Source organism: Camelus dromedarius, chromosome 19 (genome assembly GCF_036321535.1).
Source record: "Camelus dromedarius isolate mCamDro1 chromosome 19, mCamDro1.pat, whole genome shotgun sequence".
NCBI lineage: Eukaryota > Metazoa > Chordata > Mammalia > Artiodactyla > Camelidae > Camelus > Camelus dromedarius.
In genome coordinates, this window is record NC_087454.1 from 2,389,344 (window position 1) to 2,416,558 (window position 27,215).

Here is a 27,215-nt window from a genome sequence, read left to right on the forward strand (position 1 = left end):
GTCCATGCTCTCTCTGAGGACACCATGCATTCGTCAGCCCGGAAGCTCTTCCAGTCTCATGTGGTACATTCCCTGCCCCAGCCTTGGAATCAGCCATGTCTCCAAGATCACGATCTGGAAACCAGCGACGCTGCCTGCTGCTGGTTAGGTCACCACTTCCAGGCCTTTTCAGTGGGCAGAACTAGGATATTCACAGATTAAAAGATATACCTCATGAGTTCCTGCTGTCACTTCCTTTTCAAATTCACGGCTCTAGGATGATTATCTCCTCTTTCGTACGTTTGTATCTGTTGGTTCCCAAACCAGGAATCCTGATTCCCAGGGACGTGTAGATGAGAGAATTAGCTATCACAAAGTTATTAATTTGATTTTTCCAAAGCACTTTCAGAATAATATCCCCAACACTTTTACCATTAGGATTATGGAAGAAAATTAAAATTAAAAAAGTTTTCGCATATGCTCTGCATCTTTTACAGTTATACTGCAATCTACATTGTCAGAGAATAGAGACGTTTTATACTCTCTCCCTCAGATCTCTCATTTGGCCTCCATTGTAAGTTTAAATGTATATTTAATGCTCGGTGCGAGTGTTTAAGGTGTTGCCTCCCAAGGCATTCTGGTTGATTGTAGCTCTTTCTCTAACAGAGTCTAAGGGAGGGCTCATGAGAACAATATTCTTTTAGTTCTTGTGTAATGATGACAATTTGTCTGCTGCTTTTACACTTGAAAATAAATTGGCCTGTGCACAAAGGTTTTGGCTTGCATTCCCCTCCTTTGGGGACCTTAAATATGTTACTACATTTTCTTCTAAGAAAAAGTATTGTGGTCAGAAAATCTGATGGTGATCGATTTTTTTTCCCTTATGTGTGACTTGATATTTTAACCTGGATATGTAAATTAACTTCTATCTTCTTTAAAGTCTAATAATTTTACTAGAATCTCTCTCCATCTTAATCAGTCTGCATCAGTCTTCCCGGACATGTGAGGTGTCCTGTCAACATGTAGGGAGTTTCAGATCTCTTTCCATTTCAGGGAGGGCTTCCTGAATGACAGTTTTCAGTATTTGTTCTGCTTTCCTGCCTTGCTTTTTCTTCTGCAGGGACTCCTATTGTTTATTTTTTGCATGTTCTTTACCTGTCTTCTGCATTCCCCACTTCCTGCCTAATCCAGTGTGCCTTTGTCTTCATTTCTGCATTTTAACTTTTTGATGTTCTGTGTTCATTAAGGCATTACCCATTATGTTTATTTGCTCTTGTGTTTTCCTCCTAATTTGTTTTCATTTCTGAAATGATTTTTCTCTATTTCTAATTCTTTGCCGAGTTTTATCACTTTCTTTCTGAGATTTCTACTCCAGTTGTGTATTTTCCTTTTATGTATATTACCATTTTTTGCTGTCTTTTTGCTCATGTTGAAATATTAGGTTATACTTTTCTTCTGTCTTCGTGGGATTCTGTCTTGGGGATGTGATTTTGCTTCTTTGTCTCTTTGACCTTGACCACTTTTAATTGATCATTTTTATGTGAAATTAGTTTTCCTGAACTTTTAGAATGAGATGGGCTTCAAGAGAGATTTCCTGACCCCACAGACCCCCCCTCTTCTATTGATTTTACATAATGTTAAAAAAAAATGGCAAGTTGTGGGGAGGGTTTAGCTCAAGTGGCAGAGTGCATGCTTAGCATGCACGAGATCCTGGGTTCAGTCCCCAGTACCTCCTCTGTAAATAAATAAATAGACCTAATTACCTCCCCTGCCACAAAAATAAATAATTTAAAAAAGAAACGATGGCAAGTCACTCCTGATGTTTCCTGGTTCTGTTCCTCTTACCCATGCTGGTCTGTCTTTCTTTTTCCCTGTGTCTCTTGTCCTGTTTGGATTTTGTTTTCAGCTGTTTCTCCTCAGTGTGGGACATGACCTGGGGGCATTTAGTTACTTTGTTTTGAGAGTTCATAGACTATTTCAGCCTCTGCCACCTTCCTTAGGACCCCTGGACTCACCTGCTTCTGGGGTGGGCAGACCCCTGCCAGCCTCACCTCCTGTTCTCCAGTTTGGCTTGCTGAGCTTTTCAGGTGGCTGTGGATGGTTGCTTGCAGTTCTTGGGTCCCTCAGATGCCTGTCGCGTCCCTTGGTAGAGGTGCTGATGCTATGCAGATCTTGTAGCTGCCAGAGGTTTGCACCTGCTTGGGCTTCTGGACTCTGTGGAACATCTTGTCAGCCTGTTGTGTTGTAGGTGTTGTCTGTGGGTCTTGGTCTCACCATCCTAGTTTTGTAAATTATTTTTATGGAGGTGTTTTAGGAGGTAAACAAATACGCTGCCACCACTGCTGCCTTTTCCTCTCCCATTGCCGTTTCCCAAGGTCTTCCCCAGATTTTGGTACTTGACCATCTATTCCTTTTCCATGTATATTTTGAGTAAACACATTTCACCCTTTGCTTTTATTCTGAGAAACCCTTTACTCCTAGAACCACATCTTCAGCCCCAACCTCTCCCTGGAGCAGCAGCCCTTTACTTTCTCCTGCCTCTGAGCATCCTCACTTGGATGCCCCAGGAGCACCTCACACTTACATCCCTGTTACTGTCCTTCGCACATACTCTCACACCTGTTCCTCTTTTCTTGGCAAAAGTACTTCTTCAGGGAGAATTTATTTTTCGAACCAATTCAGTGTTGTTGGCAAGAGATTCCCTCATTGTCCCCAAGTATCTGGAATAGGATTTACTTATAATATTGGTCTAGAGACACAAATAAACTTTAGTAAAATAGAATTCTTTTAAGGAATTTGCTTATTTTGTTTTCCTTTCTTTTGACAATGTAATATTTAAAAGCTTTAGAACATAAATTTCTTATTATACAAACAATACAGGCCTATTATAAGAAATTTGGAAAAATACAGAAGTCTCACAATCCCACCACCTAACGATAATCACTAGTACGTTTTGGATTTTCACCTTAAATTTTAAAAAGTTTTGATGCACATTACTTATAGTTGGTGGGCACTTCCCCCACGTCATTTGGTAATCCTGGAAAGCATGGTTTTAAAATGATAGTATAGTATTCTGTTATGCAGATGCGCCATAAGTTATTTTTATATTTTAATTGGCATTTAAGTTGTTTTCCAACGTTCCTACTACTATAAATAGCACTAAAATAAAGATAATTGTGTATGAATCGTCATGATCTCTGATTCTTTTCCTTTAGGATTAATCCCTAGAAGTGAAATTGTTGAGCCAAAGGATGTCCGTATTTTAAGGCTTTTGATACATGCTACTAAATTTTTCTCGAAGAACTGCATACCGATTTGCTAGCGTACCGTCAGCGCATAAAATTCAAAATTTCTTCATGCGGTTGTTAAGGAAAGTTAGTGCCAGTTTGAAAAACCACAGAGCACTTCACTGCATCCTGAATGTGGACTGTGTGTGTTCCCAGGGTGGTCAGTGCCCTCTCGCAGGCGCGGCAGCTGGCAGGCGGCATGTCAGCTTGCGTCACTTCCCAGCACGTGGTTGCCGTGAGTGGGAGCAGCTTCCTCCTCCCAGGCGTCCACCCTCGCTGCGCTTGAAGGACTTCAACTGCAGTGTCTGTCATCGTCAAAATGACTTGTTAAACAGCGTTTTCAGTGAGTGCACCTTTCACAGAGTCGGCTTTTATGTGGATGATTAACATGTTATTTTAAAATAAGATTATTTAAGATTCTGTTAAATAATGAATGGTCATCCCATTCTCCCTCACACCTGCTGGTAGTAAGAACAGCCATAATTCATTCTGTATTTGCTAAGCACTTTGCAAACAGTGCCTCATTATCACAGCCTCGGGAAGCCAGTGCTGTGTTTCTGTGTCTTCTGTAACCAAGCGAACCTCAGACATCCGAGGCATGTTGGCCAAGGTCACGGAGGTCTCGGGTGTAAAGCCAGAACTGAAAGTCACCTTAAAGCTGACTGTAAAATCCACCTTTGGAATCATTAGGCTCTGGGGCTTTTCCCCACTCTGTGGTTCGCAACTCTGTTGCACATTAAGACCGTTGGAGAACTTTCAAAAAGTACCGAGGCCACGTCATATAATCCAGACAAATTGGGTCAGACTCCCTGGGGGTGGTGCCCAATCGTTCAGGTGTTACACAGGCTTCCTAGGTAATTGTGACGTGCAGCCAGGTTGAGAGCTGTTGCCAGTTACTAGTAACCAGCCTGGCTGAGGAAATAGTCTTGATTTGTCAAGGTCAAGTCCCCAGTGTTCCCTGCTATTCATATTCCAACCTGTGTTTTCTCCCAACTCAGTTGAGTGTTCTTATTACTTATCCTTCTCCGCCCGGCCACACACACACACACACACACACACACACACACACACAGAGTCTAGTGCAGAATCTCTGTTTATAACAAGCAGTAGTAGGGATGCCAGACCCAATCTGGGATGCCTTCTCTGGGTGCCAAGGTCAAAGACAGAGCTGAAACATTAATCACCTGAAGGCTGCACTGGATCAAGCCAAGAGAGATGAATTGAAAGGCAGATCTTGGGAGAGCTTGAATCAACAGATTGGGAGAGAGCCTTCCAACCACAGAAACAGGACAGAAAAATAATCTGTGGATGAGGCATCCAGGGACAGCCCCAGATGGTCTGGAAGAGGGATTCTTGTAGACCACTGGCCGTAGTGGATATGAGAAGAAAGGGACCCGTCTGTGCAGAGGTCACAGCCGATTGGCTCACAGATGTGTTTTGTTTGCCTTTCAGTGACATTTCCAAGACACCTCTGCATTGCCTCCTGTCTTCCTGTGGCCCAGCCCACCTGCCAGCACCGTCACAGCCCTTCCTGTGTTTCCTAAGAAAGTGCTAAATACATCTGGCACTACTCCAGCTGTTAATAAATGTTTGCTGAGACCATTAGCGGATAACAGAGAGAAATGAAGATATGAAACAGGAAACAGCTCAGAATGCTCCCCTGGCCCCGCCTCTCACCATATTTCGGAAATCCCCTTTCCCAGCCTGGGCCCTTTTTACTTCCTCCTTTGCCCTTTTCCAGTGGGAGTTGAAAGTCATTTAAAATTAGATCATCATCCACATCCCAGGGACTGACCTTTTCTGTTATTATAACCAGAACTTTGGTTCCCTTTTAATGGACCTCCCATTGTAGCCAGTACATGGGGTCTCACCGTTCATAACCAATAACCCTCCAAAGATTTATTTCCCTAAACAGAAGCCCCACTCCCAAGTTCCGGGAGCACCCTCACCCTCCCATCTGCACTAGGATGGAGAAAGTAAGTTGCCAAGGGCCCGGAAGACTGAGCCAGCTTCTAGAACGTGTGGTTTGGTTTCTGTGTGCTATGTGCCAAATAGCCTTGCTAAATTCAGCCATTGAGTCTGATAGTTTGTGAATGGTTCTGAATATTTTATGTACACGATCATTATTTTCAAATGAGAGTTTTATCTTTTTAAAATTTAAAAAAAATTTATTTATTTATTTATTTATACAGAAATGTTGTGCCTTGCGTATTTTTCTGGTCAGATTATAGAGACTAACACCACCAATGCAGAGCTGGAAGGAGTGACAGTTGGGGACGTCCTTGTCTGGTTCAGTCTGAAAGTCAGGGGAGAGTGTTTCAGTATTTCAGCTTTATGTATAACGTTGGTGCAGGCTTTTGGATCTTCCCTTTATTAGACTGAGGGAATCTCCTTCTTGTTCTAGTTCGCTAAGGTTTTTTTTTTAAAAATAATGTTATTGTTATGAATGAGTATGAAGTTCATCAAATAGCTTTTCTGAATCTATTGAGATGATTATATGTGTGTCCTTTGTTCTGTTAACGTGGTGAATTGTGTTGATTGATTTTTGAATGTTAACTCAATCTTGCATTCCTGGGATAAACTGCACTTGCTGGATTTGATTTGTTTCTATTTAGGTTTTGAAGTTTTACATCTTAGGCTGACAGAAATTAGCCTATAATGTTACTTTCTTATAATGTATTTGACAGGTTATGATACCAGGGCCTCATAAAACCAGTTGGGATGTATTCCCTCATTCCCTGTTTTCTAAGGGTTTGCGTTAAGAGAGGTATGAATTCTCCCTTAAATGTGAGGAAGAATTTACCAGTGATGCCTTCTGGGACTAGAGTTTTCTTTGTGGAAATGTTTTAAATTATGGATTCAATTACTTTTACGGATCTAGGGCTCCTTAAATTTTCTGTTTCTTGTGACAATTTCACTAAGTTGTGCTTTTTGAGGAATTTGTCCTTTTCGTGTACACTGCCCAATGTATTGGCATAAAATTCTTTATAATATCTTTTTATTACCTTTTTAATATATATTGAATCTTTTAAAAAGTTATTTAAAACAGACTTTGTAGGGGGCAGGTAATTCGGTTTATTTATTTATTTAAATGGAGGTAATGGGGACTGAACCCAGGACCTCCTGCAAGCAAATCACATGCTCTGCCACTGAGCTGTAACACACTCCCCCCCACATTGGATCTTGATATTGCTAGTTTATGTTCCCTTTCTTTGTTTTTCTTTTTCTTGGCAAGTCTCACTGGGGTGGGGTGGTTTCAATTTTATCAGTCTTTGCGAAGAACCAGCTTTTGACTTTGTGGATTTTCTCTCTTTTCAACTGCTTTCTAGTTCATTGCTTAGCTTCTTTTTCATTTTTAATTGTGGTAGAATTGAGATATAACTTCAGTTTCAGGGGTGCGACATCATGACTTGCTATTTGAATTCATTGTGAAGTGATCACCACAGTGAGCCTAGTTAGCATCCGGCATCATGCATGGTTAAAAAAAGTGTTTTTTCCTGTGACTTTTAAGATTTACAGTCTAAGCAACTGTGAAGCATGCAATACAGCATTACTACTGTAACCGCCATGCTGTGCATTATAGTTCCACGCCTTATCCGTTTTATGACTGGAAGTTTGTACCTTCTGACTGCCTCTCCCCACTTCTCTCCCCACCTTCGCCTCTGGAAACCACCAGTCTGTTCTCTGTATCTGTGAGCTCTGGTTTTGTTTTTGTGTTTTAGATTCCACATATAAGTGAGATCATACAGTATTGGTTTTTCTCTATCTGACTTATTTCACTTAGCATAATGCCTTCAAAGTCCTTCCATGTTGTTGCAAATGGCAAGACTTCCTTCTTTTTCATGGCTGAGTAATATTGCACTGTGTGTGTGTGTGTCTGTGCGCACGCACGCAGACACACACACACATATATATAATACCACATCATCTTTTCTTCACTCATGCCTCTATCAGTGGACGTGTCGTAGGTTGTTTTTTCGTAGCTTCTTGATGTGGATATTTTTGATGTTTCAGCCTTTCTTCTTTTCTAGTATGGGCTGTGGCAGGCACAGACAAGCCTTCAAGAAAAAGCCGCCCCCCCTGCGATCAGCCTCTGGCAGTCACCTCCCTCAGGTCTGCTCCAGTTTCAAGCCAAGGTGATGCTCTTCATGGGGAAATCTTCGGGCGTTGTCTGAACCAATCAGGGATAGCTGACCGCTGGTTCTTCTCAGGGCCACCCCCAGCCAGTGATGGAGACAAAACAGGGGACAAGGGCCCAGGCCGTGTCCACGCAACTCTTCTAAAGGACAACCTTTGCTCTGCAGCTCCTTTTGGGATGCAGAGACCTGAGGTCGAATCGGCTTTGTGGTCTGATGTAGGATAACGTCCTGATCTGCAGGAAGGAATGCAGATGTTATTGAAACGTGGCATCCCTGGGGACAAAAGTCAGTGGCCTATAAAGGTGTGTGTGTGTAAATATGTCTATAGACTCAAAAGAAAACAAGAATAAAAGGAGACTGAAGGTGTTCATCCTTCAAAAAAGGTACGATCCCTTGGCCACTTTCTGGGTATCTTCTAATGACCTTACAAAAAACAAACCCACTGATTTCTAGTTTAATTCAGTACTTTGTGTGATTTCAGTCCTTTGAAATTTGTTGAGACTTGCTTTATGGTCTAGCGTATAGTCCGTCTTGGTCAATGTTCCACACGCTCTTGAAAAGAATCCATAGTCTCTATTTGTTGGGTTTTGTGTGCTATGTAAGTCAATAAGTTAATTATGTTGTTTAAATCTACTGTGTTTTTGCTGACATTTCCACCTTCCTGATCTATCAGGTACTGAGACAGATGTGTTAAAATCTCCAGTTATTCGACACAAATACCTGCACGTGAATGTTTACAGCAGCTTTATTCATAATTGTCAAAACTTGGACGCAACCAAGATGTCTTTCAGTGGGCGAATGGGTAAGTAAACTGTGGTCCAGGCAGAGAATGGGTAGTCCTCAGTGCTAAATGTAAATGAGCTATGAAGCCATGAAAGACATGGGGGAAACTTAAATACGTTTTACTAAGTGAAAGAAGCCAATCTAAAACGGCTACATACAGTATGATTCCAACTACATGACACTCTGGGAAAGGCAAAAAACTCTGGAGCGGGAAGAAGATCAGTGATTGCCGGGCATTGGAGGGGAGGGAGGATGAAGGGGCAGAACACAGGGGGCCTGGGGGACGGTGGAACTGCTCTGTACGGTGCTTTGTAATGGGTACTTGTCACTACACGTTTGTCCAGACCATAGACTGTGCAGCACCGAGAGTGACCTCTGATGGAGGCAGTGGACTTTGGGGGGATGGTGACGCATCAGTGGCATTGTCAGTTGTAACGGGTGTTCCCCTCCGGTGCGGAACGTTGACGATATGGGAGGCTTTGCTTGTGTGCAGCAGGGGGATATATGAGAAATCCCTTTACTTTGTTTCAGCTTTGCTATAAACCTAAAACTGCTCTAAGAAATAAAGTCCATTTTCAGACAGTCAGAGGAGGGAGAGTTGGCTGGGAAGGAGTTGAAAGGAGCTCTTGTGGGGCAGGTAATTTTTTTTTTTTTTTGAGCTAGGTGTGTTTGCTCTGTAACTCCATTAAACTTATGAAAAGTAAATCTGCAGCTGGGATTGAGAGAGAACCCGTTTGCCTTTTTAGCTCTGTGGCTTGCTGTTTATATCTGCAGCTAAGTATTAGATGCATATACACGGTGTGTGATTTCTGCGTCGTCCTGTTGAACTGATCCTTTTATCGTTATGAAATATTCCTCCTCATCTAGTGATTGACACCTCTTGTCGTAAATGCTACTGCGTCTAACATTAACATGAGCCTCTGCAGCTGCCCTTCAGTGAGGGTCCTCATGGCATGTTTTTCCCATCCTTTTACTTCCAGATTTGTAAGCAGCACGTAATCGCATCATGTTCACGTTATTCATTCGTGATCTGAGTACATTGTGATCATTAAATTTGCTCTGTATGATACCAGTTCTTTGACATGCGTTGAAGTATAGCATGTGATAAATGTTCATAAATGCTTCATGTGTGTTTGAATGTAATGTGCTGCCTATTTGGCAAACATATTTATTGTGCTGTTCTAGAATTCTGGATCTTTGTTTTTTTTCCCCTTAATTTACCAAATACTGACAGAAGAGTAAAATCTCCCGGGAGCTGCCACCCCTTATGTCTGCGGCCTCTGACCGTCCTCACTTGGGCACCCCGGGAGCCCCTTACGTCCCTGTTATTGCGCCTCCTCGTGTCCTCGCTCCCGTTTTCTTTCTCAAAAACACTTTTGTGGGGAGGATTTTTTTTTCTAATGAACTCAGTGTTGTTTGCAAGAGATTCTGCCAATGTTTTTATTTTCTAATTGATTATTTTATTTTTAAAATTTATTTATTTTTAAATTTTTTAAAACGGACATACAGTCAGTTACAGTGTGTCAATTTCTGGTGCGCAGCACAATGTCCCAGCCATGCATGTACATACATATATTCATTTTCATATTCATTTTCATTAAAGGTAATTATGAGATATTGAATATAGTTCCCTGTGCTGTACAGAAGAAAATTTTTTTCTAAAATCTAGTTTTATATATAGCTCTGCTGGTGTTTTTTAAGCCAGATTTTTAACTGTTTTTCATTCGGAGGCTTTGTCCAGACAACTAAACCATCACTTCAAGGCATTAGCATGTACCTCATTTTCTTGTGGGTTTTTTTTGTGTAAACTACTTATTTTATTAGAAATGTATCTATGGAGATTCCCTGAGGCCTGGATTGAACCTGAGGACTTGTCTTCCCCCCTCAGTCCTTTTGGAGGCCTATCAACCCATGGCTGCCTCGCGGTAAACTTTCTTTTTGAAGTTTTACAGATTCATAGGTAACAGGAACCCAAGTCCACGTAAAGTCCAACTTGTGGTTAATAATTCCCCGGGGAGTACTTTAACTTGACTCCTCCCCGCCCTAAAACTGAGATGGCCAGTTTCTTTGCTGCTCCCCTCTGCTCGGTGGGGCCTCCTGCAGGCAGAGGCCTCTGGAGTCCCCTCTTCTTGTATGAGTCCCACTTGCCTTCTGCCTTGGCTGCGCTCCAGGCTTTCCCTTCTGCCCCTGTACCTGGGGAAGTCATTAAAACACACAAGGAAGCCAGGTTTTGCCAGAATTTTCCAGGCCGGATGCTGGCTTTGGCACTTCCAGAGTTCCTGGTCTCTCTTCACTTTGGAGGTTGACATACTTTTACACAAGCTTAATATTCAAAACAGACTGTAAAAGGTTCCTCCTCCAGGATTTAAAGTGTTTTATCTGGTTGGGTCGCTCGCAGTGGCCATCCTGCTGCATTGCTGGAAAGAGGTTTTCCACAGTATATGGTTTTCTCTTATAAACTTTCTTCTTTGCGTATTTCTCTTAGCTGAGTGTGTTGCAGCTGTAAATATGTAATGATTAAATGCTTTTTTATCATTACTTGGGGATTTTTTTTTCCTGAACAGTTTAAAATTTCTACTTTCAAGTTACTGTCAACTCTCTTTCTCCCTCTTAACCAGGCAATTGAAACATGACCCTCTGAAAAGCTGGACAGCCAGCCTGGTTGTGAGCAGACAGCAGGACGGCGATGTGTCTCGGGTTCTTTGCCACCAGTTGAGAACATGGAGATCAGAGGTGACTTACTGTCTTCTTTACACATAAAGCGTAGGGGAAAACCATTTCTACACTTAGCTGGAAATGCTCATAAGAGACATGGTCTCTCAACAAACAGTTGCGGATCTGGGGGTTAGAAATGAGCCCAGAAGGGCTACAGAAAGGCTACTTCAGCCAGTTAACAAAATCCAAGGAAAAAACTTGCGTTCGAGTTGGGGAAGGTTGCGTCTCTCCAGATCTGCAGAGCATTAGGTGGGATCGGGCTCAGGAACCGGCTCAGGAAGACACGCGTACACCCGTGTACACACATGCACGCGCACGCTTGCGTACCCGCACGGACACACGCACTGCAAACACACACGCATGACTCAGCACTTAACACAGGTTGGGGAGTTCTGGCAAGTGAGTCGTTGGATTTTGTTTTTCACTCCAGCCCTTCCTCTTAGATCTGGAGGTAACACATGTTCATCAGAAAACATTGGAAAGTCCAGAAAAATCATCCACAATGCTACTTCCTAGTAACAAACAGTGGCGACAGTTGGCACATTTTTTTCTTTGCACGTGTTAAATACAGATCAGCTTGGACAAGCAGTTACACTCAGTCCTGCTTTTCTCTCCCACTTAACACATCTGTATTCTGTATATCCCCGTGTTTCTAAATAGTATTTTCATCATGACAAAACATTCTTTCATGTGGGTGGTTCACAATTTCCCCAATGCTCTCTCATTAGACATCGAAGTTGTTACAGTTTTTCCAATAATAAAATGAGTCACTGCGGTCAGCTCTCCCTGTGTCCTCTGTCTTGGTTGCCTTCAGTTTCGGGTGTCAGTGAAGTCCCTGAAAGGCTTGAGTTCAGTCCTCAGTCTGTTGTGACCCTGACACTCTCCATGGGGTTTCCCACCTCCAGCTTCTACCCTCATCCTGGTCACAGCGAGCTTTCCAAAGTGTTTCTCCCAACCACGTGTGGTGTGTGTTCCCCTCGGGGGCGGGGGGTTCTAGTAAATAAAAAAAATTCCCATCTCACGATATTTCGTGTGCTATTTAACCCCACCCCACCCCACCCCAGCCCCGGCATGTATTCACGATTCATTAGTGCCAGTTGGCGCCTTGTGAAGGTGCTGGATTATTCTAGATCTGCAGTGTAGGTGTGCAGTGAAATGTGGCTGGTTCAAAGTGAGATATAATGTAAGGGTAAAAAGCACGCTGAATTTCAAAGACTTAGTCTGAAAAAAAGAATGTGAATTACATACTTTATGGATAATATTACTGATATTGAGTACATGTTTAAAACGATACTGTTTTGGATACATTGGGTTAAATGAAATATTTTAGTGTGGCTACTAGAAAACGTAAAATTACATGTGTGGCTTGTGTTTGTGGCTTTTACAGTATTTCTGTCTGAGGCCAGTTTAGAGCGTAGTGTTGGAGTCTGGGGCCCCTCACCAGCCCTCCCTCCCTGGACTCACAGAACGCCCTGCTCTCTGCTCAGGCCTCCGGGGACGGGGAATCTGGGCAAGGGAAAGACAGCAGCAGGCCTCTTGCTGTCCCACCCTCTCCCAGCATCCAGCCCACGATGGAGCGCAGATGACAGCACGTGGAGACAGAGGAGGAGCCGTGGATGGGAGGGTGAGCCCGGTGGGCTGGGTACGCTGCTTTATGGACTGTGGGGTCCATTCTGTGTTCGCCTGGCTGAGTGACAGCTCCTCCCAGGTGGGCAGGCGGACTGGAGGGTTGGCCAGATGCTCTGTGGTCTGGGGCTCTGACTGCAGCTTTGAGCTGTTTCTTTTTATTCCTTCTCCACCTGACTTCAGTCAGTCCTTCTGCAGAAGCCCCAGGCTCCCCTGTGCCTGTTTGCAGGGATTCGGCGCTGGGACTCCGCAGACCTTCTTGTCACTTCAGCCGCCAGGCAGACGGAAGCAGTGCTCGGCTGAGCTCCCAGCCCTGAGCGCTCGGGGGGAGCGGCGGGATGGGCACTCTGGGTTCAGGGGGGCCCGAGGCAACCGAGGCTGTTTCTCTGCATTCTGCAGTTTTCTAGGCCTGCGCGGACACTCAGCCTCCTGCATACCTCAAGGACGTGGGCAGGAAGAGCCGACTTACCGGGTGGTGGCCGGCACGCGGTCCTGAGCCCGCAGCGCAGGGCGTCTGTGCTCTGGCCTCTGCTGGGACCTGGCTCAGGGATGGCACAGGGCCCTGGGCTGGGAGCCAGTCCCTGGGGGTGGCTGCACGGCGCCCCGGTTTCTGCACTGCGAGGTCTGGGACTTCGAGGGCAGCTGAGGTTACCTGCTGCCCTAACCCACTTAGAAAACCGGTCAAGCTCCCATTCAACCAACGTGCTTCCTGATCTCAGTGTTCTCGCGGGGCACCTCTGCCTGCACAGAGAGGCATCCTTCCTGCCGTGTTCGTTTAGTCTCTTCCTCCGCTGCGCCCTCCCTCCAGGCCCGCGGAGTCTTGCCTACGGCATGGTGCCGCTTGAGTCTCCTCCAGGTGCGGCTGGAAGGGGCCGGGCAGATGCCCCTCTGGGAGGAGAACTTCCTGTCTGCCTGATTCCTAGGACCTGGAGTCCAGGAGAAGAGTCGGATGTTGGGAATTTCCCACTCGCGCGTATTTCCCACTCACAAACTCCCGAGTGTCCCTTTCCTGTGGACTAGGCGCCAGGCTAGCCCCTGAGAACGCAGGTGAATCAGGTATAAACCCATCCTTGTGGACTTCTACAGCCTATGAAAAGTGGAGTGCCGCCAAGATCTGCACACAGGGGAGCTGGGAACTCAGGTGGCTTAGAGCAAACGGGAGCGAGAGAAGGAACTGTGGGTGTTCTGCGGAGGTGAAATTTGAGCTGGCGTGAAGGCTGGGAGTAACTTGACTCTAGACCAGAGTTTATCATACTTGGCTGTGCTGACGTCTTGGACCAGACAGTTCTCTCTTGTGGGGACCGCCCTGCACATTGTAGGATGTTTAACAGCCTCCCAGGCTTCTACCCCCGAGGAGCCAGCAGGACCCCATCCGCTGGGACAACCACAAATGTCTCTAGACAAGGCCCAATGTCTCCTATAGAGGGAAAAACCATCCTGGTTGAGAACCACTGTCATAAAGGAATAACCAAAAGAATATTCCAGAAAGAATTAAAAATGTGAGCAAACGATAGGCCCTGCGTGAACATTTTGCCTGGAGTGAAGGAGACCTTAAGCCCCACAGAGTGGGGGTTTGGTGTGTGTGTACCTGTTTTGTTTCATGATGGACCCCAAACACATGGAAGAGGGTGTGGCATACAGTCAAAACTCACTAGTTTTGTTGTGTGGAAAGAGTCTAAGATCCTTTTATAGAAGAGAGAGCACTGGGTTGCAGAGTATTGGTTTTATTCTGTAAGAAAAAGGGAGACATTTGAATGTTCTGGAGTAAGAGATCGAGGCAACCCAATCTAGATATCAAGAATATTAGTCCAATAGTCATATGTCAGGGAAATTGGAGAAAAGGATGACCCCTGGGATAAAGAAACTACCAAAAGGCTGCTGCAGGAGTCCAGGTGACAGATGTTAGGGGCTGAGCCACACCTAGCATGTGGAGAGAGTCAAGAAGTTGTATAGGACTGCAAAGATTTGACTGGATAGGAACGGCCTGGGGAAAGGATGGCAACGTATAAAAGCAGGGGACCCAAGAGAACAAAGAGGGAATGTGGGAAATGATTTAATTATTTACATTTTACATTAAAAGAAGAATCAACACAAATCCTTCTCAAACTCTTCCAAAAAGTTGAAGGGAAGGAAATACTTCCAAACTCACTTTTTGAGGCCAGCATTACTGGATATTAAAGTCAGTCAAGGCCACTACAGGAAAAGAAAATTACAAGCCAATATTCCTTACACACATAGGTGCAAAAATCCTCAACAAAATACTAGCAAGTCAAATTCAACAGCACATTAAACATACACCATGATTAACTGGGATTTATCCCTGAGATGCAAGGATGGTTCAATATATACAAGTTGATAAGGGTGATACGCCACATTAACAGAATAAAGAACAAAAATCTTGTGATCATCTCAATAGATGCATAAAAAGCATCTAAAGCATCTGACAAACTCAAAAAAAAAAAAAACCTCTCAAAAATTAGGTAGAGAAGAAATGTACATTAAAAAGTTCGTATATGAAAAGCCCACAACGGTGTACTCAACGATGTAAAGCTGAAAACTGTTCCTCTAAGGTCAGGAATAAGACACGGAGGCCCACTTTTGCCCCTTGTATTTAATATAGTACTAAGAGTCCTAGCCAGAGCAATTAGGCGGGAAAAAGAAAGAAAAGGCGTCCAGATCAGAAAGGAAGGAATAAAATTGTCTGTTTGCAGATGACATGATCGTATATATGCAAAATTCTAAAAGCTTCACCAGAAAGCTGTTAGAACTAATACACAAATCCACTAAAGTTACAGAATGCAAAATCAGCATACAAAAATAACTTTCATTTCTTTTTTTTTTTTTTTAACATTTTTTATTGATTTATAATCATTTTACAATGTTGTGTCAAATTCCAGTGTGGAGCACAATTTTTCAGTTATACATGAACATACATATATTCATTGTCACATTTTTTTCTCTGTGAGCTACCATAAGATCTTGTGTATATTTCCCTGTGCTATACAGTATAATCGTGTTTATCTATTCTACAGTTTTGAAATTCCATCTATCCCTTCCCACCCTCCGCCCCCCTTGGCAACCACAACTTTGTATTCTATGTCTGTGAGTCTGTTTCTGTTTTGTATTTATGCTTTGTTTGTTTGTTTTTGTTTTTTTTTTTAGAGTCCACATATGAGCGATCTCATATGGCATTTTTCTTTCTCTTTCTGGCTTACTTCCCTTAGAATGACTTTCTCCAGGAGCATCCATGTTGCTGCAAATGGCATTATGTTGTCGTTTTTCATGGCTGAGTAGTAAAAATAACTTTCATTTCTATACACTAACAACAAACTAAACTCTGAAAGAGAAATTAAAAAATCAATCTCATTTACAATAGCAGCAAAGCAATAAAATACTTAGGGATAAATTTAACCAAGAAGGTGAAAGACCGGTACACTGGAAACGGTAAGACATTGATGGAGGAAACTGAGGAAAACACACAATTAGATGAAAAGCTAGTCTGTGTTCTTGGTTTAGAAGATAAAGATTCTTAAAATATCCATTCTTCTCAAAGCAATCTACAAATTCAGCACAGTCTCTATCAAAATTCCAAAAGCATTTTTTCACAAAATAGAAAAAACCATCCTGAAGTGCTTGTGGAACGACAAAAGGCCTTGCGTGGCCAAAACAATTTTGAGAAAGAAGAGCAAAACTAGAGGCGTCGCACTTCCTGATTTCAAAGTATACGGCAGACCTCTCTGGTGCTAGCGTCAAAAGGGGTACACAGACCAATGGAACAGACTAGAGAGCCCAGAAAAAACTCCACTCAGTATGATTAAAATCTTTGACAAAGGCACTAAGAGCACGCAGCAGGTCGAAGAGAGTGTCTTCAACACGTGGTGCTGGGAGGCTGGACGCCCACGTGCAGGAGAATGAAACTGGACCCCTATTTCGCACCACTCCTAAAAATTCACTTGAAATGGATTAAAACTTACATGTAAATCCTGAAACTATACAACTTCTAGAAGGAAAGAAAAGCATTGGGGAAAATCTCCTTGACGTTGGTCTTGGCAACGAGTTTCTGGACAGGACACCGAAAGAACAGGCAATAAAAGCAAAGCTAAGCACGTGGAACAACACCAAACTAAAACTACTGCGCGGCGACGGAAAGGGGAGGAGGCTCCGAAAGTCCCCCAGAGAACCTTCCAGGGCGAAAGTGTGCTAGCAGTCGGTTCAGGTCAGCACCCGCTGGAGCATCACTTCGGGTACAGAGAAGAGCAACCTCCGGTTCCTCAAATTCAGGCCTCTCCTTCCTTCCGGCCCATTTCCTTCTCCCGCTGCCCCGGGGAGCCGTCACTTCCCCAGCTCTGTGCCTGGGCTCGGGTGGCTCCCCTCCTGAAAGTCCTCCCTCCCCCGTCCCTGCCTCCCAGGTGTTCCCCATCCTCAGATTTAAATGCCATCCTCTCTGGGAAACTGACCCTGGTCACCCTGTGGGTACGCACCGTTCTCCTCTCAACTCCAGCAACGCCTACTGTCTAACGTGCTCTCGAAAATGAGCGCATTCTGTCTCGTGAGTCAGCCTGGTTTTCAGATGGGCGTTCAGCTTCCTGGAAGGGGTGATGCCTCTGGCTTCCGTGCGGCCCTTGGGTCCTAGCAGGCTGCCTGGCACAAAGTAGATCTCCGGACATAGCTGTTGGTTGACTGATTGCAGCATACTAATTTTTTTTAAGTTGATGCTTTTTATTTTTTATTGAATTATAGTCGATTTATAATATTATGTACAGCAGGGTAATTAATTTATACACACACATATGTATTCTTTTTCATTAAAGGTTATTACAAGATACTGCATATAGTTCCCTGTGCTGTACAGAAGAAATTTGTTTTTTTTAATATATTTTTATATATAGTGGCTAAGATTTGCAAATCTCAATTCCCAAATTTATCCCTTCCCATCCCCTTGCCCCTGGCAACCATAGGTTTTTATTTTTTATTGGTGAGAAAACTCTCGATCTTACTCTCTTAGTGAGTTTCCAGTACACAGCACAGTGTTGTTATCTGTAGTCGCCACACTGCATTAGACGCTGAGAACTTAATTCATCTTGTAACTGGAAGTTTGTCCCCTTAGACCAGCAGCACCCCATTTCCCCCACCCCCAGCTCCCAATAGCCACCATTCTACTCTGTTTTTATGAATCGTTTTTTTTTTTAAATTTGATCCCACATGTAAGTGAGGTCATACAGTGCTTGTCCTTCTGTGTCTGGCTTATTTCACTTTGCAACATGTCCTCCAGGTTTATCCATGTTGTCACAAATGGCAGGATTTTCTCTTTTTTTAGCTGAATAATATTCCGTCGTGTGTGTGTGTGAGTGTGTGTATACATCGTGTGTATATGTGTATATCATATTTTCTCTATCTGTTCATCCATTGATGGACAGTTGGGTTGTTTCCATTATCTTGGCTACTGTGGATGATGCTGCAGTGAACATGGGATGCAGTTATCTCTTCAAGATACTAATTTCATTTCCTTCAGTTAAATACCCAGGAGGGGAATTGCTGGATCCTATGGCAGTTCTATTTTTAATTTCTTGAAGACCCTCCCTACCGTTTTCCTTAGTGTCTGTACTAATTCACATCCCCACCAGCAGTGCACAAGGTCCCCTCTTCTCCGCATCCGTGTTTGGAAGATGGACTAGTGCAGGGGAGCAGAAGAGCTTTCAGCAGAGTGAGGAAACGTCAGCGAGTGTGTGTGGAGGCTGGGAGGCTGGGAGGCTGGACAGGCGTCAAGGCTGAAGCTGTGAACCAACAGCCAGAACCCCCACCATCGTCTGTCAGGGCCCCTCCCCCTCCCCCTCCCTCACCGCTCCCGGCCCCTCACCTGGAGCCCCCAGACCAAGCCTGCTCTCTCAGAGCTTCACAACGCCCACAAGTCCCCGTGAGCAGCGGCTGGTCCCGGTCTGGTGTCTGGGGAGTGGTTGAGACTTCACTGATTCTATTTTTTTCATCAGGAAATAACCATTATGCAATCCCTAGAGACAGCAGCCTGGTTTCTTTCCATAGTTGATACCATCTCTGCATTGATGTAGTCAGATCTGTCTCTTCCTCCTCTTTCTCTCCTAGGGAGAGCGTGCCGGGGCCGGGGGGGGGGGGGGGTTAAGTCAGCCCTGCGGGGATGACTAGGTTTGCAGACGACTGTGCTGCCAGCGGGACCAGCTTATCACATACCAGCTGCATCTGTGAAGGCCGCCCTGGGAATCCTCTGGCTTCTCCCTGCTTGAATGAATACTTGGAAAGAGGAGGACAGTTATACTGTCGTGGGAAGGGAGCGCTGTGAAGTCCCAGTGTCAGTGGTTGGCTTTGTGTTAAGCCCTGGAGAGGAGTTATGAAGCACAGCATTACGCAGGTCAGGAGGAGTGGAGGGGACGTTTGGGGGAGGGAGAAGGCTATGAAATTAACTTGGAAGCTTTTGGGGGGGTCGGGGACACCACTGACTTCTTTGAGGAGCTGATGAAAACTTTGGATTCTTACCCCAGACAGACTCACATAAGCACACAATACAAGTTCCAGAAGCATCCTTGTGGGGCACCGGGTCTCCCGGAAGTCCACCCATGACTCCAGGGTGGGTCCAAGGAGGCCAGGTGAGGCCCTCTGGGCCGTGACAGGCTCAGAGAACACTGGGAACACCAGCTCCTTCGGAGCCGATGGCTGAGACAGGAGAAGAGGGCGGACAGCTCGGCAGGGAGGCTGGGTGGAGGTCCAGGGAACGTTGCTGTCTTCCGTGGTGGGTGCCGGGCTGTCAGACGTCCGAGCAGGAAGCACACCATAGACCAGGGATCCCGAGCCTTGGACAGATCACCTTTCTGGGCTTTAAGGGCATCACCTGTAAGTGAGGATGTCCTCAGGGTCAGCGTGAGAACAAAGTGAGATAACATTAAGAGAAGGTGTTTTGTAAACCTTCCAGGTAAGGAAAGATGAAATGGAGGTTTAGGGAGCTTAAGCGGATTATAACGTGCAGGGTACATTCACTCACAGCCCTCAGCGATGGAGCAGGGAGCACCTGGTGTGGTTTGAGACTATTAGTCAGGGCAAGAGAATGAGAGGATTCATGGGCACATTACAAAGTAAACCGGGTGGAGCGAACTTATCAGTTTTGAAATGAGGGGTAATACTCTTGAAAGATGATTACCATTTAGTCTGAATGGAAAGGTCTTGAGTGAGATCAGGAAGAAGATGAGGAATATTCATCCTGAAAGCCCCTGAATTTTTCCAGAGGTCTTTCTTCCAAAACCAGATGGTCCATGAATTAGATTCTTGGTGAATTATAAGAATATTAAATTTTATAACCAAGTCAAATTGATGTCTTAGGCCTGGAACCAATGCACTATTGAATCTACTGGGAACAGCTTACATTATCTTAACTATTGATTCATGAAAAAGGTTTTGGCAAATGATCTCAAACCAGGAACCAAGCCAGAAACAGCATTTGTCAGACCAGATGGGTTGACTCACCCTTTGGACTGAAAAATTCACCTGTCTTTTTGTGAAGACTGCCTAGTGGTCTATTAAATTGGTTATGTCATACATCAGTGCACGGGCCTCGATCATCCAGTGTACATCAGCTTCGGGGACACCGTGGTTTGGTTCTAAATGGTATCTATGAAGCTGGCCTTTTGGAGAAACTTAATAAAAAACTTAATAAAAACCCATTTGGACATCCAGAGTTCAGCTATTTGGAAGAAGAGGAGGGAAATTGGCCCGTAACCACCGTGGGAGAAAAAAAGAGGTTGTTAGAGGTTGAGAATTTACTACCTGCAAGTGAGGCATCGACTCCACAGGATGGAAAATAAAAGATCACGCCTCGTGGCAGAGCACGTGCTTGGCGCCCGCGAGGTCCTGGGCCAACCCCGGTGCTTCTGCTGAGGGAAAAACAAAAATAAAAGTCAACACAAACCCAACTTGAATACTCGCTCCTCCAAAGAGCTTTTCCTGATTTCACTAAACTGAAAGTAACCCCTGCTGCTTTCAGCTTTTCTGACACTGTGTTTGGTTCCTCTCGTAAAGTATGAAGCACTGTACACAATGTCTGGCCTCCTGCACTAGACCAAGAACCAGCTGAGGGTGGGGCCCGGGCTCATCCGTCCCGCCTCCACAGAGCACCGGCTCAGAGCCCTGCACACAGGGGACCCGCGGGCAGACCTGTGGGCCGAAGGGCTGGAGCCTGTCTTCTTGTTTGGGTTCAGTTTTATTTTAGGGCCGGGAAAATGCAAAGCATCCTGGAATATATTAGTCATGACTGTTGCCAAGAGAAGAAATCCGTCTCCTATTTGAAGAGCTGCCTGGCGATGGACTGTGGTTTGAGGCGTGAAAACAATCACACAGAACTTCACGACTTGCAGTGGGCTTTACCGCCTCGTGTCCTGTGGGCTTGTGAGGTGACTGTGAGGTGAGAGGTGTCGCCAGGTCATGATGGAGGAGCCAGGGCTGAGGAGAAGTGTGTCTTGAACACGACAGCCAGTGCGTGTGGGACTGGTCCTCGAGTCTCGTGACTCCAGCTGGCACAGCCCCCCCCCTTGCCCTGCTGTCCTCTAGTCCTCGTTGTGAGGACAGTGATGAATCCGCACTGCACTTTAAGGAGGCGGCCCCCGAAACGCCAGAAGTTCCAGGTGAGTATTCATCCTGGGCGAGAAGAAGTGAAGACCAACGAACTCAGCTTTCCGTCCGAGAAGCTGGGGTAAAGGGCTAGTTTAACAGTGGCGGAGTTTGAGCAGACAGTGACTGAGGCGTTTCGTGAATTAAACGGACAGGACTCTTGCCTGTGAACTGTGGGCTGGTCCGGCCGCGGGGGCTGTGCCCGATTCCGCTCACCTCCGAGACTGTGACGGCCGCAGGAGGGCAGCGAAGAGCCCAGGCTCCCGGCCTGGGGAGGCTGGGCTCAGCCCCCTTGCTGCTCCCGGCTGCGCGGCTTTGAGAAAACACTGTCTGCGCCTCCATTTCCTTATCTGTAAACAAAACGGCCGTCGTCATCACGTCCCGGAGGCTGCGCACTGACGACCCCGGCTCTGAAAAGCAGGCGTTACACCGTCGTCATCACCATCATTATTAGCATTTGTGAATTTTTACGCCTTCTTAATTTTACAGACAAAGAAGTAGGTTCAGGGAGGTTAAAAGCCAGAGGCTGCGGAGGAGATGAACCGTGGCCCATCACTCACTAACCCATGTGCCGTGGTTCCAGTGTGGCACCCAGCGCGGAAGGGGAGAGCCCAGCCCAGCAGAGTCCACGTGTGGGACGGGTAAGAAAATGTGTTTGGAGTGCCAAGAGGATATTAATGAGTTCCCTTCTCATTTCTTTTAACAAACGTTTGTGAATGGATTAAATATATCCAGGTATCTGCATTTCTTCAAATCACGTTTGAATTGTAGACCCTCTGTTTAATGATGGAGAGCGATCAACCATGTTCCTGTTTCTGCTCGGCCTTTTTCCGTCGAGACATTCCTGGGGAAAGCAGCCACCAGCACGTGAGGCGGAGCCCAGGGCCACCTTCCCCCCGGGAGCAGCAGGTCCCGCCGGCTGGGAAGGGCCCTGAGAGGCAGCGAAGAGCCTTTGAAGTCCTGCTCTTGCAAACACAGACCTATAAATGACCGCGTGTATCATAAGCACAGTCGTGAGCTGCCTTGAAGCTGGGGTCTGCCTCCCTTTTAATGTTGATTGGGGACTTAGAGAAATTCATCAAGGCAAAACAGACCTGGGGGAAAAAAAAACACTGGGTAAGAATTATCCGTGGATCCGGAAAGGCTCAAAACTGTATTTCACACAGACGGTTTCATCAGACTTTCTCACCCTTCCTGATGGTCATCTTGCAGCAGTGTCCTGGAAGAATGCTAGTACTAAGAGACCAGAGAACATGCCAGAGGCATGAGGACTTTGAGGACCTGGAAGGGGGCAGAAGCACAAGGTGGACAGACCAAGACTCTGCCCAGGTTTAGAATCTTGGTTCTGCCTCTTGTTGGCTGTGTGACCTCCAGCAATGCCTGTGCACTCTCCAAACCCTGGCAGAGATCGCGTGATCTTCCTCAGATCACCCCCTCTCCCCCAGGCACACCACAGAAGCTAGCAGCGCCCCTGGGGTGCGCTCTTGCCCGTGGGATGTACACAGAAGGAGTGTGCGCCATGTCTAGGCTGGCCACGGGCTCCCCCCTCCTTCCCTGCCTGCCGGCGGGAAGACAGCTCTGCGCGCTTAGAAGAGGGCAGACCACGGGGAGAAGGGCCGCCACGCCAGATGTGGTCTGTGGACGTGACTGTTACGTGAACAGGGAATAAACTGGTATCATGCCGAGCCACTGCTGAGTCAGAGCCGGTCTGTTCCTACAGCTAGTGTTTCCTTTCCTAACACAGATTTGTTTTCTTTGTCGGTACCTGGGGGTCGCAGTGGTCCTGGTCTCAGGTGTTACAGAGTCAAAGGCAATCATGAATAGGAAGTCACTGCAGGAAACCTGAGAGCCCGAACCGTCAGCTCTATTAATCAGCCTCGTCGCAGAGCTCACGGCACTTGCCGAGATGCACGGTTTTCCTGTGCCTGTCGACACCGGGCCAGGCTCCCCCAGCAGAAGGAGTCCTGGAACCACAGGTCCCCACCGCGAGCCCTGCCGTGACCCCCCGGCCCCTCCTTCTCCCCAGTAATGCAGCAGAGGAGGCTGGGAGGTCAGTGGGCGGGGGGTAGTGGAGATTCTTGAAGGAGACTGGGGGGAAATCCCTTCTGCACCGGCTTCACGGAGAGGCGCTCGCTGCCTGAGGGAGAGCGTGAGGAGCCCTGAGTCTCTCCGAGGGTCAGGCCAGCGCCTTTTCTTGGGAGGGTCTGGCCTCACGTCGCATGAGCTGATGGCTGCACTGTCAGGCCGCACTTCTTGAGTGTGGCTTTCTTTTTTATTTAGTTTTTACCCGCACCCGAGCATTTAAAAAAATTGAGCTGTACTTAACATACCATAAAATTCCCTCTTTTAAAGTGTACAATTCAACAGTTTTAACATAATCACCAAGTTGTGCAGCCGTCACTGCTGCCTAATTCTGGAACATTTTCATCACCTCCAAAAGAAACCCACACCCATCAGCAGTCACTCTCCCACGGTCCCCTCCCCCAGACGACAAGCATTTTGCTTATTCCAGACTTCATGTAAGTGGAATATAGATACGTGTCCTTTTGTGCCTGGCTTCTTTTACTCAGCATAACATTTTCAGGTTCATCCATGTTGCAGCAGGGATCAGAACTTCCTTTTTAATGGCTAAATAATAGTCCATTGTAAAGCCAAACCACATTTGTTTATCCATTCATCAGTTGACGGACATGTGGGTTATTTCCACTTTCTGGCCTTTATGAATAATGCTGCTGTGAATATTTGGGTACAAGTTATTGTGTGGGTATGTTTTCAGTCCTCATGGGTGTATACTTAGGCTGAGAACTGCTGTTTACCTCCATGTCTAACTTGTTGAAGAATTGCCGTACAAGTTCCCAAAGGGGAAACATGGTTTCCATTCCCACCGGCAATGGATAAGGGTTCCAACGTCTCCACATCCCCACTGACACTTGTTATTAGTCCGTCTCTTTGGCTATAGCCATCCCGGTAGGCGTGAAGTGGCATCTCACTGTGACTCTGACTTGCATTTCCCTAGTGGTTAGGGAAGCTGAGCAGCTCTACATGTGCCCACTGGCCTTCTGTCTGTCTTCTTTAGAGAAATGTACGTTCAGATCCTTTGCCTATTAAAATGGTTACTTGTCTTTTATTACTGATTGGTAAGAGTTCTTTACATATTCTGGATACTAGACTCTTAACGTAAAAGATCTGCAAATATTTTTCCCATTCTGTGGGCTGTCTTCTCACTTTCTTGATGGTGTCCTTTGAAACACAAAAGCGTTTAATTTTCATGATGTTGGATTCATCTATTTTTTCTTGTGTTGTTTGTGCTTTTGGTGTCATGTCTAATCCAGGGTCACAAAGATTCACTCCTGTTTTCTTCTGACAGCGTCACAGTTTCAGCACTTACGCTTAAGTCTCTGATTCAGTTCAAGTCAGCCTCATATGTGGTGAGAGGTACAGGTCCACTTTCATTCTTTTGCACGTGGAATTACAGGTGTCCCAGCACCATTTGCTGGAAAGACTATTTTCCCCCATTGGATGTCTTGGAGCCCTTGTTAAAAATCAATTAGCTATAAAAAGTGATTTTATTTCTGGACTCCCAATATATGTCTATCCTTACGCCAGTGCACACTATCTTGATTAGTTTTTTCCTTTTTTTTTTTTTTGGTCGTGAGTTTTGAAGTTGGGAAGTCTGTCTTCCCACTTTAATCTTTTTCAAGATTGTGTTGGCGGCCTTGGGTCCCTTGCATTTCTGTATGGATTTAGGCTCTACTTGTCAGTTTATGCCAGCAAGTCAGCTGGGGCTTTCAAAAAGATTGTGTGGAATCTGTAGACCAGGCTGGGGAGTGTTGCCATCTTAACATTGCTTAGTCTGCCAGTGTTACTCTTAAAAAGCAAAACAAACCACAGACCTCAATAGTTACTCAACTCACATAGCCAACAATGATTAGGCTTTTCTGCAGTAATTCCTATTACTACCAGCTACCTGTAAAAATGGACCGCTTTGCCCTTGTAAATGCATTCTCTTCTTTTAACAGGCAAGCTGTGTATTTCCTTTTTAGACCCTAATGACTCCGTTTTAGTAAAGTTACTACATCCCCCACCACCCCGCCCCATTTCTGCTAGACCTCCAGGAGGCGCCTGTCATCGGATTGCCAAAGCCATGAAAGGGTGCTTTTGGGGATTCACTTATTTTTATTTCATTTTATTTTATTTTTCACTTTTATCACCTTCATTTTAGAGACGAGGAAACTGAGGCACAGAGAAGTTAAGTGACTAGCCCGGGGCCGCACAGCTGTCAGGCGGCCAAGTCAGGATCTGAACTCAGTTCTCTCTGGAGTATTATGGGAATCTGAAGCCTGCCGCAACTCCTGGTTTGGAGTTGGTCTCCTTCCCCGGGTCATGGGGGCTGGAGGGCGGCCTTCTGTCCCTGGCTTTGTAGGACATCGGCATCTGAGTTGTCAGCGCTCGGAAGGCAGAAGCTCTTGAACAGTTTGTCCGTTGTCATTAGCGTTTGTCACACTCAAAGAAGATGGGATTGCCCAACGGTGGCAGAAGGGAATTTGGAATGAAAATAGCTGCTCAGTGAATGCCATCTCTCAACTTGGCCGGAGGTGGGCTAAGCTGCCACCAACGTAGGAGGACGATGGTGAATAAATAGGGCGCGCCGGGTGGATGCAGGAAGCCAGCTTTATTCTTCTCTGTAACTGCCCCTAAGTTGTTTTGGCGGTGTCCCACTCTTTCCCTGGCCTGGGCTGAAAATCAGGGCAGGTCCCTGACTCTTCCGGTTTTGGAGGATTCATTGAAATCTCCCCGCCCTGTGGGGCAGCAGAGCAGTGCTGTTTCTATACAGGTGGAGAGAACGTCTTCTCCCCCTTAACTGTAGCAGCTCTGCCCAGCCCCGGAGTCTCCCTGAATCATTCCTGAACAATCCTTGGGTCCTTTTATCCCTAACCTGACTCCAGGCGGACTGAAGTGCTCGGAGGGGAAAGGCTGCCCCCTCCACTATTTCACTTCGCTTTGATCACCTCGGCCTCAGCCCCAGGTCGCCAGACAGAAGCTGGATGAACGCCAGCCCCCCTGAAGCAAAGGAGTGTGTGTGTGTGTGGTGGGGGGACCATCTCAGCAGCAGCAGCTGGGCCCCTGGAGCAGGAGTTCCTGATGGCTGAAAACAGTGCCTACCCCGAGGGGCGTTAGGAGGATTAACCAAGTAATGCAAATAAAAACACATTAGAATCATGCAAAATAAACATAAAATAACGCCCCTCCCCAGTCTCTGGTACAAAGCAGACGTTCCCCCGGAGTGTTAAACTAACAAAGTGACAGGATCCCCTTTCGGGTTAAAGGCACATTTTCCAAACACCCTTTGCAACCCCAGCGGCATTCCCCCAGGCCTGTGAATCCAGGGAGGCCTCCTGGACTAACCCCCACCCCACCCCTGCCCCCCATGGACTTACGTGGTTCCAGCAAGCATGGGACGCAGTCCAAACCCCGAGCCAGAATGCCTTGCCGCCTCCCCTGCGCCCACTTGGGGATGAGGGTTTGGGCAGCTGGTGCCGGACCCTGGGGTGCGATGCCTCCTCCCTGCTTTCTGCCTCAGAGGGAGCTGGAGGGGCAGAGGCTGTCCCCGCCTACCCTCCTCCTGCCCACAGGGCCCGACATCTCAGTACAGTCACTCCCTTTGGCTTTGGCCAAAAATAGAAGCTGCTTTCATCCACCCCCGAGCAAGGCCTTTCCCCCGACTCCTCCTCCCTAGAAATCCCTGCCGCTCTTTGGGAGCCGACCCCCCGAGCCCTCCATCCCATGCCCCTCCCGCTTCCAGGGCCGCTTCCTAGGCCAGCGGGAGCGGCCGTGTCCTCCTTCCCGTCGCTTCTGTTTGGGCACACGGTGTGTCCAGGCATCCTGACAGAGCTGTCCCCTTTCCAGTCTGGCCAGACTCGTCACTGCGCTCCGCCGGCCACCTGGGCCCCCGCACGGCCTAGACCCCGGAGCAGCAGGTGGGCCCGTCGCAGACCCCCGCGGGCGGAGGAGCAGGAATCTGCGTTAGTTAAGTGGGTTAGGCGGGTGGCAGCGAGGG

General features: G+C 46.4%; 2 long non-coding RNA genes across 3 annotated transcripts; one reads left to right on the forward strand and one right to left on the reverse strand.

The window, feature by feature from the left end:
* Positions 1-7,530: 7,530 nt before the first annotated feature.
* LOC135318572 (uncharacterized) lies at positions 7,531-11,649 on the forward strand. Of its 2 annotated transcripts, XR_010376734.1 has the most exons (4): positions 7,531-7,788; positions 8,079-8,207; positions 8,720-8,825; positions 10,807-11,649. It is a non-coding gene; the product is annotated as an uncharacterized LOC135318572 (long non-coding RNA). The 2 variants fall into 2 exon arrangements; XR_010376735.1 differs by lacking the exon at positions 8,720-8,825.
* A 7,012-nt stretch (positions 11,650-18,661) lies between these two features.
* Positions 18,662-26,847, reverse strand: LOC105099276 (uncharacterized). The gene is made up of 3 exons (XR_838076.3): positions 26,596-26,847; positions 20,318-20,424; positions 18,662-19,388 (listed from the first exon to the last, which is right to left on the reverse strand). It is a non-coding gene; the product is annotated as an uncharacterized LOC105099276 (long non-coding RNA).
* Positions 26,848-27,215: the final 368 nt, after the last annotated feature.